This window comes from Rhineura floridana, chromosome 6 (genome assembly GCF_030035675.1).
Source record: "Rhineura floridana isolate rRhiFlo1 chromosome 6, rRhiFlo1.hap2, whole genome shotgun sequence".
Lineage (NCBI taxonomy): Eukaryota > Metazoa > Chordata > Lepidosauria > Squamata > Rhineuridae > Rhineura > Rhineura floridana.
Window position 1 is genome coordinate 44,917,334 of NC_084485.1, and position 15,227 is coordinate 44,932,560.

Sequence of the window (15,227 nt, forward strand, 5' to 3'; positions counted from 1 at the left end):
ATGAGGATGTGATAAATGAGATATATAGTTTGGGAACTATAGTATGTAGTGTTAATATGACACAGCAGAAAATGGATTAACCTGATTTAACTTAGAAATAGAAAAGCAAAATTCCTCTGTGGATACTAAAAGTGCCTGAGAAGGCTAGATGCTCAGTTGCTGTTTGATACTTAAATGTTAGCTTGCTTTTCTCATGAAACTGGACACCATCCAAGTAGATAGCGCGAGGAACAGCACAAGGAGTGCTCAAGGCCAGAACGCTCTAAATGCAGAGACAATGGAGTCGCTGACAAGTGTTGCTAACAAGCAATAAGGGAGGGGCTATGTGTGAGGAGGATTTGGAGCCATATATCAATGTAATCTGTGTAGCTATGCTTTCAGACAAGGATTCGGGCGTTAGCCGAATACTTTGTCTCTCTTTTGCAAAAGATGTTTGGTAATTAATCAATAAAGGTGTTGTTTTATATCTGGTTTCTCATCTGGTGATTATTGAAGCTTCCTCCAGATGTAAAGAGCCTTTTGGCGTAACAAGGATATGTTACAGCCTTTGGGATTTCTAGTTTATAGAGAAGGCAAGTGAGAGGTGACATGACAAAGGTGTATAAAAATTATGCATAGTGTGGAGAAAGTGGGTATAGAATGTATAGTGTATATATTTTACAGTATGAATTTATATATGTGAACTGTTGTCTGTGTAATATTTTTACTCTGTTTTACATTAATGAATTTTATGTGTGACCCACCCTGAGTTTGTTTTATGATTAAGGATGGAATATAAATTTTAAAAATAAATAATATGGGGGGTGCATGCACACAATCTCACCATTAGCAGGGTAGTTCCTTTGCTCTGTCCCTCCCTGATCCTTTAAACAAAAAGAACACCCTTGCCAGGTGGAAATACCTGTCAGTAGATACTAGCTGGCTATCCTATCTGGTACTGCTGGGAGAGGAAATTGTGTCTTACCTAGCTTCTTAAAGCCAATTACTGGCAATTTGGAATATACTGTGAAAGAGGCCCAACCATCCAATATGTCAACCAAGATAGCCAAATCTTTAATTTTTACCAAACAAAATTATTATGAATTAGGAAATAGAAATTCTAAACTTCTGGCCCATGCTCTAGCAAAAAAGAAAAATAGTACTAAAATTGGTTCAACTAAATTAGATGATGGCACTCTCACTCAGGACTCAAAATCAATTAATACAGCATTTACACAATTTTATTCAAATTTGTATTCCTCTTCTAACCCAACCCAAGACGCTATAAGCTCATACCTCAATAGACTAAATCCAAAACCAATGTCAGATGCAGTAAGAGCTCAACTCAATAAGTCAATTACTGAGGAGGAAATCCTTGCAGCTATTCAAAAGCTCAAAAATAACTGGGCCCTGGGCCTGGATGGATTTGGAAGCTCTTTCTATAAAAAACATAAACATCTTCTGATCCCCCATCTACTTAATCTATTCAATGCTATTTGGCAGCAAGGTCAGATTCCAGAAATTTGGACTACTTCAAGAATTGTTGTAATTCTTAAACCAGGGAAGGATAGTAAGGAAGTGGGCTCTTATAGACCCATAACCCTATTAAATCAAGACCAAAATTTTTTTAGTTCTATTTTAGCAGCCCACTTAAATACAGTCATTGTGTCAATTGTCCACATTGATCAAACAGAGTTTATTACAGGAAGACATATTGCTGACCCAATCTGTAGAGTATTAAATGTGATTCATGCTATTAATAAGAAAAAAATCCCCATTAGCCCTTCTCTCCTTAGACGCTTATAAAGTATTTGATTGCTTAGAATAGAAGTATTTATTTTGTTTCCTGAAAAAATATAAAATGGGCAATCAATTTATAGAAAATGTTCCTAAATTATACTCCCCAAAATTTGCTTCCGTGTGTATATATATCTTAGAAACCTCTCCTTTTTCTATCCATCATGGAACCAAACCGGGATGCCCCCTGTCCCCATTGCTCTTCGCCCTTTCCCTGGAGCCCCCGGCTATGGCTCTGAGACAGAATCTGGATGTTGAGGGTTTCTGGGGTGAGGGTGAAGATCATTTACGCAGACGACATCATTTTGATGTTGTGGGACCTGAATAAAGCTATTCCAGCTGTGCAACTCGAATTTCAACAATTTGAAAGCTTGGAAGAGCTCTGAATTAATTTTAGCAAGTCTCATATGATGTGTTTCAACATCAAAACCAAAGACCAGATCCAAATTTCTCAAGACAGTCATATCCCCATATGTCACAAAGTATTTAGATACCTGGGAGTACAAATTCCACATAATCTATCTAAACTCTTCCATCTGAATTATGGCCCAATTCTCTAAAATATAAAAAAACAATGAAACAGTGGAAGAAAAAGAAGCTAAAACTTTCTCTGCTTGGTAGGACTGTGGCTATACACATGAAAATCATACCGTCTTTTTTTGTTTGTTTCAAGTTCTCCCCATCATCAGCCATCTGGCTATCTTGAAACGCTGGCAACAAACCCTTAACAAATTTATTTTCCAAGCTAAGAAACCATGATTAAACTATACTGCAAAAGACCAGATGGAGGGGGATGGGGATTACCAAATTTAGTTGTATATTACGATGCTTTCCAATTGAGACAATTATGTTTTATGATGAGAAAACACATAAACAGTGGATTTCCTTAGAAGGTGCAGTGTCAGACTTGGGCCCATTATGGGCTCTTCCTTTTGAACATATTACTTTGTCTCAATTGAAAAAATAACTAATCCTTTCACTTTATGCACATTCCTTCAGCTCTCCTGTCTGCTCCCCTTTTAGTCCCTTAGTGACACATCTTGCTATCACAGATCCAACACTTTGAAATTTATTACATCATCTAGAGGATAAGGGCTATTTCAGATTACAATTTTTTTCCAAAATGGCATACCAAATATACAAGATCAACTGCGGATAGATTTACGCAATCTGAAAATTAATTGGCTCCACATACAACAAATTACACACCTTCTTCAAGATCCTAATATTCACACACATGCAAACAGGCCCCTTACTCAGTTTGCATATATTCTGATGAATAACATTTCAGGGAAAGGGCTGGTCGCAGAATTTTACACAGAACTTATAAATACATAAGTTGGGCAACGAACAGGCTTAAAATCCTTATAGGAGGATGATCTCGAAACAGAGCTGGAGGAAAATGAATGGTCAAGTCTCTGGATTGATAAATCAGTTAAATCAGTCTCCACATATATTACGGAAATCCTGAAAATTTACCACAGGTGGTACAGGACCCCAGTGCAACTTTCATATATATCATCAAAGGTTTCCTCAGAATGTTGTAGAAAATGTGGCTACCGGGGTATCTTTTTCCACATGTGGTGGAATTGCCCCAGAGTAAAAATCTTTTTGGCTAGAAATGTTTAAGGAAATTTCAAACATTATTCGATATAATGTAAAGGCCCTGCCTCAGCTAGCCTTACTTTTGATCTTTGACCATTATAAGAAGGACATTAAAAGCAAAGACTTGGTAATCTTTTTTTTTTTTTGGCAGCAGCATGGCTTTCTATAGCTGAGACATGGAAACAGCTGGAAAAGTTAAACCTATCATTGTGGTATAAGAACATATGGAATATTGTTATTTGGAAAAAATTATGATTTTTCTATGTTCGCTTCAGGGTCGAGCAAAATCAGATGCGTTTGATATGTTTTGGTGGAACTTTATTTCATATACAACAGAGCATCAACTACATCGGCAACTCTCACTCGCTTCTCAGGAAATTTGGAAATCTTGAACTGGTCCCGGAATGTTTATTTAATTTTATATTGATATATCTCATCTTGTATTCATGGTTTTTGTATACCTGTTCTGAAAAATTAATAAAATATTTTTTTAAAAAAATAGATAATATAGAGAACAAATTTATAGGTAATTAACATTTTGATTTCTTAAAAGTATTTGAAACTTGTTAAAAATCATAACCTGAACAGCAGATTAGCCAGACAGTTTATTCCTAAGATATACATTACAACATATCAGATAGTGAAAAATACATCATTTCAGATATACAGTGTATATACAACAATTTATTATGAGAGATGCAGATGTTTCACATTAAAAAACAATTATTTCCCACCATCCATTATGTTGTAATATTTATATATCCCCTAGTGAAAACTCTTCTTTACTTGTGAATGTTGCTAAAATGGTTTACAAAGCTTCACTTGTGAAAACATCCTTGAGTCTGTGACCATTTTCATCATTTGTGCTTCCTCTTTACCTATCCTTCTGGAATTGACCAACATTTATGCAAAGCTACTGTATACATCTACACCCCCCTCACATTTATAGTCATGAAGTATGCTTAGTTTATGGATACATATGGTACAAAAATGAGCCATAGAGAAGGAATTGTTAGGAGACCCTCTATTCCCCTCATAGAGCTACAATTTCCAGAGTTTTCTGAGAAGAGGGCTGTTAAACCACTCTAGCAATTGTGAGGAGAAGAGGGGGCCTCCTAACAGCTCTCAGGACCCTTCACAAACTACACTTCCCAGGATTCTTTGGGGGGGAGCCATGAATGTTTAAAGTGGAATAATAGTAGAATAATATATGGTGTGAATGTGGCATAAGTCACAGAATTCCAAGTGATTCTGAAGTACCAGCTGATGGCAGGAGCACAGGACTATCCTGTTTGTGGACGTTACTTGGCTTCACTAGTTCCTGCTTGTAGTGAATCACAAATTTAACCTTGCTATGAATGGAAGCTGAGGCCACTACTGCACTCACATTAAGGAGGTGCTTGATGGAATCCTAGAAAATGGAGCCACCAAACTGAAAAGCAACAGAAGAGGAGACATCAGATGTGCACAAGAAAATGCTGTTTTAATAGGCCCAGTATATTTCAGGTAATTACATCAGAGGGACTAAAATACGAACAAAGGGTGGTGTTCAACTAAGTAAGACTGCCAGTGCAATTAGACTTCCCCCTTTCTTCCCCCTGAGGGTGCCCCGCACTGTCTCCAAATCTGCTCTGGAGGGTTGTGAGAATCTTCAGAACAGATTTAGGGGGTGCACAGGGGTACAGAGGGGGGGAGAACATTCCATTTTGTAAGATGAAATCCTTGTGCTCATGGAATGTTTGCCTTAGCAGTATATATGTATTCTGTCACACAAATTAATTGCAAAATAATAGAATCCAACATTTCTGGAGAAATGCAGCCGTCAGAGGGATGGTCCTAGGTAAGAAACCTGCCAAAATGTAGAAAATAGGTCCAACTTGATTTGGGGCTTGGAATAACCAAAAGGAACTCACTTTCTGGGTAAAATTATTCCCTTTGATAAAAAGCTTGACCTCTCAGGCACAGCAGAGCTCTCCCTCTGCCCTCTCCCTATTCTGGTGTTTGTCTTCCATTTTTCCTATCATCCCATCATCCCCTAATGGTTTGTTTCTTATTACAGCAAGCTTTTAGAATATGCTTGTCTGCAACATTTTTTTGATGTCTGGGTTGCTGAAGTGCCACAAAGGGCTTCATCCCTGCTTTGACTTATACTGCCTTGTAGAGATTCTGCTTTACCTATAAGAAGAAGAGCCTGCTGGATCAGGCCAGTGGCCCATCTAGTCCAGCATCCTGTTCTCACAGTGGCCAACCAGGTGACAACCTATGACAAGCCAGAAATCCCTCTGTGGCACACCACTTTTCTTTGATTCATAATTCGTTGATATTTGTCTGAAATCACTCTGATACACACTTCCAGTATGAATTGCCTATACAGAACTCGAGCATCATTATTCATTGGTGCTTTTATTAATCCACAAGTATTATTTTTCTTTGAAATTAGTATTCACTTTTCTCTCACTGCTGGCAGGTATACGGTGGCCAACAACTTTTGTGACTGGAGAATGCTAGGTCAGAAATTCAGATCTTAAGGAAAATAATATTTCTGGCTGCTGTTTGAAAACTTTTCCTGACCACTTGAAGTAATACACTAGCCAAAGTGTATCCTTCAACCTGGTGCTGTCCTGATGTTTTGGATTATAACAGATGTGGTGTGCTTTATCACGATAGTATCATGTAACAATGGTCTTGGGGCAGCTGTGTATTGTTTATTTATTTATTAGATTTATATCCCTCCCTTTCTCCCAGTAGGCGCCTAGGGTGGCATGGTTGCCAAACACATCCACAAGTGGCAGATAGTGAAACAGCTCCAATTGAAGCTATGTAGGCTGCTTTCACACTGCACTTTATTCCATTATTCTAACAATTTCTTTGCATTATATTCTTTGATAATTTGCTCATTATATTTGACCTTTCACAGGTGTAAAAACTAGTTCTGGAAATCTAGTGGAATATCATGCAAGTTTAATGCTAATTTTCATGATAAGTAATACCAGAAATAATCCGTTTTCAAGGTTGAGAACCTGGAAAATCGAGACAGGTTTGCACTAGCTTTGCATCATGTTACAGGCATCCCAGTTTACTCTTTTCTAGCCTTGCTATTTTTCTATATTTTTCTGCTCATTCCTGCCTGTGCCTGTTCCGTGTTTGCCTTTTGTTACTCTTGGTGAGTCCTCCTTTACATTGTTTTTCTGAGTTTGTCCTCTGATTTGTGCCTTGGAAGTCCCATTCTTTCCTCCCCCCCCCCGGGGGCCCTGGTGCAGCCATGTAGTTGCTAAAAGATCTAAAAAATCTTACCTGCCTTTCTCTTCTCTGTGTTCAGTTTACTCAGTCCATTTCCCCCTGGCTGATTTCAGACATGAGGCTTATTGTGTTAGTTGCTGAAGTTGCTTTTCAAGTCCTTTCCCCTTGTCTTTTAAGCCCTCCTTCTGCTTTTTTTACCTTGGCCGCAGCAGCTTGTATTTTAAAGTGACTGCTTTTTAAACTTTCCTCAGTGCTTCGCTTCTGGCTCTTTCATTTTGGAGTTTTTGATTTCTTGCTGTTTCTCTTGCCTTATTCACCTGATCCTCATGTCTTCAGTTGCAGCAGTGTGAAAGATATTTGTGCAACATGTGAAATGAATTTTAGAAATTGGGACAGAAGTGCTACCATTTTAATCTTTTAAACTAATGCAATAAGCCCAGTGTCTGAAAGCAGCCCTGGGGACCCAATGATATGTAGTCATGTACCCAACAGCAGCGCTGCTAAAAAGGGTTGGGACTGTTAGATGGCACAGTTATCTTCATGTAGTATCCATTTAGCTATATGATAGTACAGTGGTACATATGGTACAGTGATATATAAACCTGCTGCTCCCATTCTCTTGTGATACAAGGAAGATACAAGCTAAATAAATTCAGCTCACACCTGTATAAGCATGGCCATTATCATGCAGTTGATTAATTCACACACATTCTGGAAACCACTAAAATCAAGCCAGCTTCAGATGTATTACTAACTGCCCTTTCTCTGAATGTAGCCTATGAGGGAGATTCCAATGTGGGAAAGTCGATGTTTCCATATCAATGTGCAGGCTTTTGTAGCAGTCAACAAAGAGTGATGGAAGAAACTTCAGTCAGGATCTACAAGAGGACTGGGGAGCCAGTGGTCCTCTGGATGTTACTGGATTCCAGTTCCCTTTAGCCCCAACCAGCATGGGCCAATGATCAAGGATGATGGAAGTTAGAATCCAACAACATCTGGAAGGCCACAGGTTTCCCAACCCTGATCTAAGATGTGGAGCTGGCAGCCCTAGACCCTCAAAATGAAGTACTCTCTCGGAAAAAAAATCAGTCTTGAGATAAGTCTTATTGCTCAGTGAAGGACTAAAGTAGGACTGAAGGGGAGTAAAACTTACCTAACACAGTGTTAAAAGTTGAAAGCCAGCTTGCAAGTGACAGTTGTGTTTCCAAAGCAGCAATAATTGGCCTCAAGTGACAGAGAGACTTCAGTGGGTTATTATTACCTGTGGGAAATGGTATATAATGGGATGGTCCTAGTCAGGTCACCAGTCTCAAATACCATGGTGTTAAATACTGAGACTCTTTTTATACTTCTAAAAGCTTCTTTTCTTATGTTTTTCTAAAGATTAAGACCATCAGCATTACTGCCGAGTGTTGGTCTCTTTCATCTACCTTTGTGATAAATATTTGGTTTAAAGGAATCTCTCCCTCCATTCAGTCTCTCTCCCTCCCCGTCACAAAATGTGCCAGATTTATATAGCACGTGTTCAACATGCAAAAACATAACAACCGCTTAACCTGATTCACACCAATAATACATCTAGTCAAGCATTCTGTCTTCAATAGTGACCAACCAGATGTCCATAGAAAGAAGCATGGGTATGGGCTGAAGCTGTGTAGGAGAATTCACATGTTGCATGCAGAAGGTCCCAGGGGTGAGTCCGTGAAACTTCCAAATAGTACTGTGAAAGACTCTCTGAAACCCTGGAAAGCCACGGCCAGTCACTGTAGGCAATAGTGAAGGCAGCTTCCTAAGCATTTATCAATAAAAGCATTAGTGGTACAGTTAAGTAATTTTAGACTCTTGACTTAATGGTTTTATGGATAGGAGGGTGCTCTTTAGATAGTGGGATGTAGCACTTCACTTAATTCAAGTGGTCTTATCAGCCCCCCTCCTTAGATGGTAAAGTGTATTCCTTTACTTACTCTGCTGCATTGAGGGGCCCTCCTGCTCATTCAAGTGGAGCCCTGCTGCCCTGCCAAGCCCTATCCTGTTATCACCACTGAAAGGAATAAGGACTAGCACTGGGGATGAATGTTTAATCTGTTTAACAGATCCCTGGTCCCACCTATCGGTAGGGATGGGGGAGAATATCCACTAAATTGGACTTAGTACTGGATTTTGACTGAATCTGATAGTCCACTGCCTTTTTGGACCGGCACTGATTTCTTGTGGCTAGCAGCGGCTGAAATCGGCATGGCTTTCCCCCGCCCTGAATTTCCCCCTGATTTTACATAATTATCTACATAATTACAATTGCTATTATCCATTAACTTCCATGGATCTTCATCAGCATTTATGTTAAAAATTACATAATATTTCCCCCCCACCAAAACAAAGAAACAAACAGTGGATTGAATTGGCAAGTGCCAAAGCAAGCAGGAACAAAACAAGGCAGATCAGGACTGAATGACGGACTATCGGAATACAAGCAGATCGGAATTAGGCAGTGAACCCCATCTCTACCTATTGATTTTTATTTTAAAATGCATGATTGACTCTCTCCCATTATCTGCAGAGCACTGTTGGACCCCTACTCAGGGCCTGGTCTCGTAACGGATTTCTCACACTGGCCCCAACACAGGTCTCTCACAATTCCACTAGTAGGTGCCACCACCTGACACTCTGTAATGCAATACTGCCCTGAGACTGTGCCTTTATCTCCTCCTCAGATTGCTACATAGTGTCTGAGTGCATTTACAGGCCACACACACCCTATATCTTTCTGCCTTTAAAGATTACAGCCCTGGGTTGCTTGGGATACCTGCTGCTGTCACACTATCCCTTCCCTGCTGCCACCATTGATACTGTTCCCAGCTTTGGTATTTGCTCTGCCCACCCTTTTGGTCTGTAATATCCCAGCCAAGGATCAGGCGTGCTGTTAAACCAAAACTATTTATTTATTAACACAAGGAACAAACAAGATTAAGTTCAGTCAACATTTGTGTGGTTACATATAATAGTTTCTCTTTATGTATCTTAGTCCTAAAACCTGCATCACTACCCCCCTAAACACAAATCCACCCCTCCAAAACTCAGAACCAACAACAACCAACCATCATTCTCTCATTTATACCTTCAACCACCCAGCCAATCACAACTCAGCATTCTTCAACATACACCGCCCTGAGAGCTCAATGCTATAGGGTGGTATAAAAATGTAATTAATTAAATAAAATAAATTCTTCAACATTCCAACCAATGTACTCCCCCCTCTCACTCACTCTACTTATCACATATACCCTACAAAACCAACACTTACCATAATTACTGTACAACATTTACAGGGGCATCACAAGCACACATTACAGGTTTGCAGAGAGGCCTGTGATACCATTTTAATAATGTACGACAAAGGTGCTTTAAAATACTTTTCTAGACAAGGTGCATTTATGTTCCAAACATCATCTTGGTTTACAGTGGCTGAACCTTTAGATTGAGACTTTGAATTAAACAACATTAACAGAGCTTTGGAGAATTGAATTCAGAAATTTAATGAGGCACTTGTCTTAACACACTTGAGCTCTTGATAAGCTTCTGAAATAAAAGAAAGGTGATAAAAGGGGGAACTATGCAAATAAATCTGTTCTTTATTTTGGGAGGGAGCAGTCATTCCAGTCATAACAGAAACTGGATGCACCAATATTGGAGCTCCACTGAAAGTTAGTGTATTTATTTGTGAATATGTTTTGTTTAGGGAGGAAATTGTTAACTCATGTCAATTTGTTTAGCCTTAAGGGGCCTCAGTAGAATAATAGCTCTTGAATCTATCGTTCTTTTCACATATTAGAAATCAATATAGCTGTAATCCTGTTTATAGGAACAAAATGAGCTGTGTTAAAATCACTGTGGTATTAGCATTGAAGACATTAGGGCCAGAATGGCTATTTCTTTAGACATGGTAGTTTAGCAAGTGCAAACAATGGTTACAAACTGAACAAGCCTTCATTCTTGGAATAGCTAGATGCTACTGTAGTATACATGATCACCATAGTACCTTTACCTTTTTCATCAAATCATATTGCAAAAATCTCTTGAACGCTCTTTATGCTTTTCTTGGTGATGAGATTCAAAATGACAGAGCATTACCAAAGTATGAAGGCACTAGTGGCTACCATCTTGGATGCTCAATAGCTGTATGAGCATGTGTGGCTAGGCATACTTAAAATAGCTAACTACAGCGTCCTTGCTCAAGAGATTTCACAACTTATCACAGCAAATAACTTTTTATTAACTATTGTATGCTCTGAGCTCTTCCACACTCTCCTCTTACCTCCATGCTGCCACACCCTGCACAAGCAGCTTCACTTACATTACCACCATTACCTTGTCTGATCCCTCAGAAGTACACTAGCCATGTTCAAGATATCAGCAACCATAGGGTACAATACTGTCTTGCCTTGGAGCCAGGGCTGATTTCAAGAAGGTGGCCATTATGCTCCCTGGCTGTGTACATCTCAACAGACTTGTTGCCAAGACAAGATAAGGAATATTTAGAGACAACATCGGCTTACTCTGTAAATGCAAAACTGACCAATCTCAACTAAACACTGGGATTTTTGGAAAATATGAGTGTGAACACTATCATTTTACCTAATACCATGGTTTCTATTGTTTGTTTGGTTATTTATTTATTTATTTGATTTATATCCCACTCTTCCTCCCAGTAGGATCCCAGGGCGGCAATTGTTGCAAAAGTACACGGTAATGAAAGCCAATAGCCTATCTGAATGGAATTCTGGCTCTTTAGTTGAAATAATATCCACTTTACGTACCCTCTGTGTGTACTTGCAGTACTTCACTGGGTGGCCTGGTGGAAACTACTGGATACCACCAGTACTACATTGGTCCAAAATTGTTAGCATGTGTCAATATTCACTTCCAATACATGTGCAGGCAGTCACCCAAGAATTACAGCATGGTTAGTCTAAAATGCTATTCTTGCATGCATGTAGAGTCCATTTATTATTGGGTCACTAAACCACAAATGAAGGAGTCTTAATGGTATGCATTGACATATTTGATTAAAACCTCCTATGTAGGCTATTGATCTATTGATAACAGGATTACAAGATCATCCGGAGTGACTCTACATCTTTGGAACACTTTTGTATCTGTGCTCCAACAGGCCCCATCACTTCAAGGCTGAAGTGTTTCTACTTTTTCTTATGTTCCATTGAAGTTATGTATTGTATTTTGGGGGGCAGTATGTTTGTTGATTTATTTTCACTGGCTTTTTAATAATTTTATCATACAGCATTGTAATGGTATGCCATTCTGAGAGGGTTTTTTTCCCTCTCAAAGGTGGCATAAAATCATTTTAAATAGATAATTTAAAATAGATAATTTAAATTTAATAGGGCAACCAAAGCCATTTCCCTCCCAAAACTAGGCCAAAGCCAGATTCAAAAGGGTCCAGGTATTCCAGTACTCAGAATTTGTTGTTATATGCCTTCAAGTCAATTAAGACTTATGGCGACCCTATTAATCTTTTTTGGATATATTCATAAGGTTTTCATGGTAAGAGATATTCAGAGGTGGTTTACCATTGCCTTCCTCTAAGCCTACGGCACCAGGTATTCCCAGACAGTCTCCCATCCAGGTATTAACCAGGCCCGACCTGGCTTAGCTTCTGAGATCAGACGAGATTGGGCATGTTCAGGGTAGTATGGTCGTAGGCCAGTATTCACAATATAAAACATTACATTTAATGTAAGATTTCAGTCATGCAGGTCTTTCCCATGACACCTGGTGGGACAAAAACACAGATATTGCTGCATAGAGATGTGCAGAACTGCTGAGAAATGTCAATAGCCATCAAAACTCCTCCTTCAGAATTCCTCACACTTCTTGCCTGAGCAGCAACCCCTCTATTAATCTCAAATGTTGCTTTAGGCAGAATTCAATAGCTACCTAAGGAAATGCTAAGGAACATTGCGACTCTCATCAAAACTCAACATCCTACAGATCTCTCACCTGAGTGGGAAAAAATCAGCTCAGTCATTGCTTTAGGCCAAACTCTGTGGCAATTATATTGCTATGCAAGGATAACGTTCCCTTACTCAACTAACTCCATGTCTGCAAGCACTTCAGTCTCACTGTGGCAAGAGATAAGTGGAACAGCCACATTACGAAAGAGCATGGGAAGAGGAAACGTCAATGACTCACTATCCCATTTGTGCTTCTAGGGAAACATGTTGTGGAAGAACTTGTAATCTTCCTTGCAGGAGAGGAGGGAAATCATGCACTAGGAATGCATTTCCTGTGAAAATGTAACTGTATACAAAGACTGCAGTCTTTTTATATTTCTGTCTCACCGCTAACCCTAAGGCTTAGAGTGAGTCATTACAGTCACCTTTTAATTGCAAAAATGAAAGCAAATAACAGTGCAAGGAACCTATGCATGTTTACTCAGAAGTATGTCCCTGTATTCAGTGGGCTGATTCTCCAGGAAGTGCGTTTGATTGCAGCCCAAAAAACAATGTTCATCCAAAATATCAAAACAAAGTATGCAATATTTATTTTGCATGTAGTTCTTGTTTTTGAGTGTAATCATCCCCTTTTCTTTATATTCAGAGTAGCAGTTAGCAAACAACCACTTTAAAATGAAAACATTAAACTTAATAGCTTATTCCTAAGGTCAGGGCCGGTTCTAAAGGGCGGCCAGGTGGGGCACTGGCCTGATGGTGCCTGGAGCTACAGGGGGCCCCTCAGCTGCCCCTCCACTCCCCTTCCATGATCCATGGCCCCCAATGCCCCCCCACCTACCTGTCTGCTGTCTTTTACCATTGCCCTTAACGAAGATGGCAGCCGCTGTTTCCCTAAGGTACTGAAGCCCCTGCCGCCATCTTAGTTGATGGCAGAGATGTGCGCGCATAGCACGCATGCGTGCCATCAACAAAGATGGCGGCGGAGGCGTCATCCCCTTAGGGAAACTGCAGCCACCATCTTCGTTAAGGGCAATGGTAAAAGACAGCAGACAGGCAGGTGGGGTGTGGCAGGGGCCCAGGGCAAGCTAATGCCCAAGGGCCCCGGCATGCCTGGAGCCAGCCCGCCTAAGGTACAGCTGTCCTTGAATGAATTAAAGTATGCAACTCTGCAATGGAAGAAGGCTCCAGCACGCGCACGCACACACACACACAGACACACACATTCAGTTCTAGGGTTATCAGATTTCATGTAAGGAGTGCTAACCACATGAACTCCACCTAGTAATGACATGACATGATTTGTGTGTGTGTGTGATTTCACACTACAATCCATGCCGGTTTCTCACCCCTGGGCAGGCTATTTGATAGAGCTTCTATTAGGCGTATGGGAGCATAAGAAGCTGCCTCTTAACTAAGTCAGACTATTGGTCTATCTAGCTCAATATTATCCACAATAACTACAGCTCTCAAAGATTTCAGAAAGGGGCCTCTCCTGTTCCTGCCTGAAGATGATGGGGATTGAACTGGAACATTCCACATGCAAAGCAGATGCTCTACTTCTGAGCTACAACCCTTCCTCACTGTCCCTGATCAAGAAGAAAAGAGGTAGAAGCCCTCACCCCAGTTCAAACAACTCATAATGCAATCTCAGGGTTCATTTTCCCCACACAGAATTATCTGGCTTTTTGTTTGAGATGGACATAAGTATTCTGTCCCAGCTAGAGTTGGGATCTGTTGGCTGGTGCCGGTTTGAAAGCATGCTGTTGACCTAGCAGGCCGGTATCAATTCAAGTTTGTCTTTTGTCCACTAGCTACTGCTTTTACCGATGTTTTTTTCCTTCTCACAAATAATGATATTAATATTGATATTTTGAAAGGAAATATCAATAAAATTATTGTTCTTCATATCAATATTTTAGAGGCAGATTTTTAAATTAAAAAATCAATTTTCAAAAATAGCCGTGGAAAATCACTACATAAAAAACTGATCGGCAATGATAGAGAATACACAAATTATTGGAAAATTCAGTACCAAATGCGGATGGGGGGGAATTCTAGCACATCCCTAATCCCAGCACAGTGAAATATTATATAAAGTCGTTTAAAACACAATGATGTCAATCTAGGACCTGATAATATAATAAACAGACCAGTCTTAAAACATGTAAGATATGGGAAGGATGATACAGTGGATTGTTTTTTTATCACCTCCCATCATTCAGTTCCTGAATAGGGTATAATTGTATTTGAAATTTCTGGACTACCCTTCTAAGGCAACATCATTGAGAACATGGGAGTTGGTGAACGTGCAGCTGGAGTTCCAGGCCAGTGCTGGTGAGGTGGACCCGCAAAGCCACCATTTGCTCATGCTGGGCCAGCTGCAGAATTTTCACAGCTTGCCTTAGGCCCAGCTGTGGGACAAGCTGCAGCCTTGGGTCACCGAGGAGCCCCTGACCTCGCTGCCACCCACCTGGGCAGGGCTCCAGGCCTGGCAGTTCCCTCGGACCACCTCCAGTCACCTCAGGCCGTGTCTTCCCCGTGGAGGCTGCTACTGGCTTCAGCCACTGCCCCTCCTGCTGCCTTCAGCCACCAGCTTGGCACTGCTGGCTTCCAGCAGTGTGTTCCCAGGGCTTTGGG

General features: G+C 40.2%; 1 protein-coding gene and 1 pseudogene across 9 annotated transcripts in view; both read right to left on the minus strand.

Moving 5' to 3' along the window:
• The window catches only part of RALY (RALY heterogeneous nuclear ribonucleoprotein), a 390,500-nt gene that overhangs the window by 186,093 nt on the left and 189,180 nt on the right, over positions 1–15,227 (minus strand). Inside the window, exon 5 of one of the 9 annotated variants that reach the window (XM_061631645.1) lies at positions 7,775–7,882. The exons of the other annotated variants lie outside the window; for them this stretch is intronic. The gene's annotated coding sequence lies outside the window, so the exon portion shown is untranslated. The remainder of the gene's footprint in view (positions 1–7,774; positions 7,883–15,227) is intronic. 9 annotated transcript variants of the gene reach the window in all.
• On the minus strand, positions 12,222–12,340 carry LOC133388134 (5S ribosomal RNA; annotated as a pseudogene).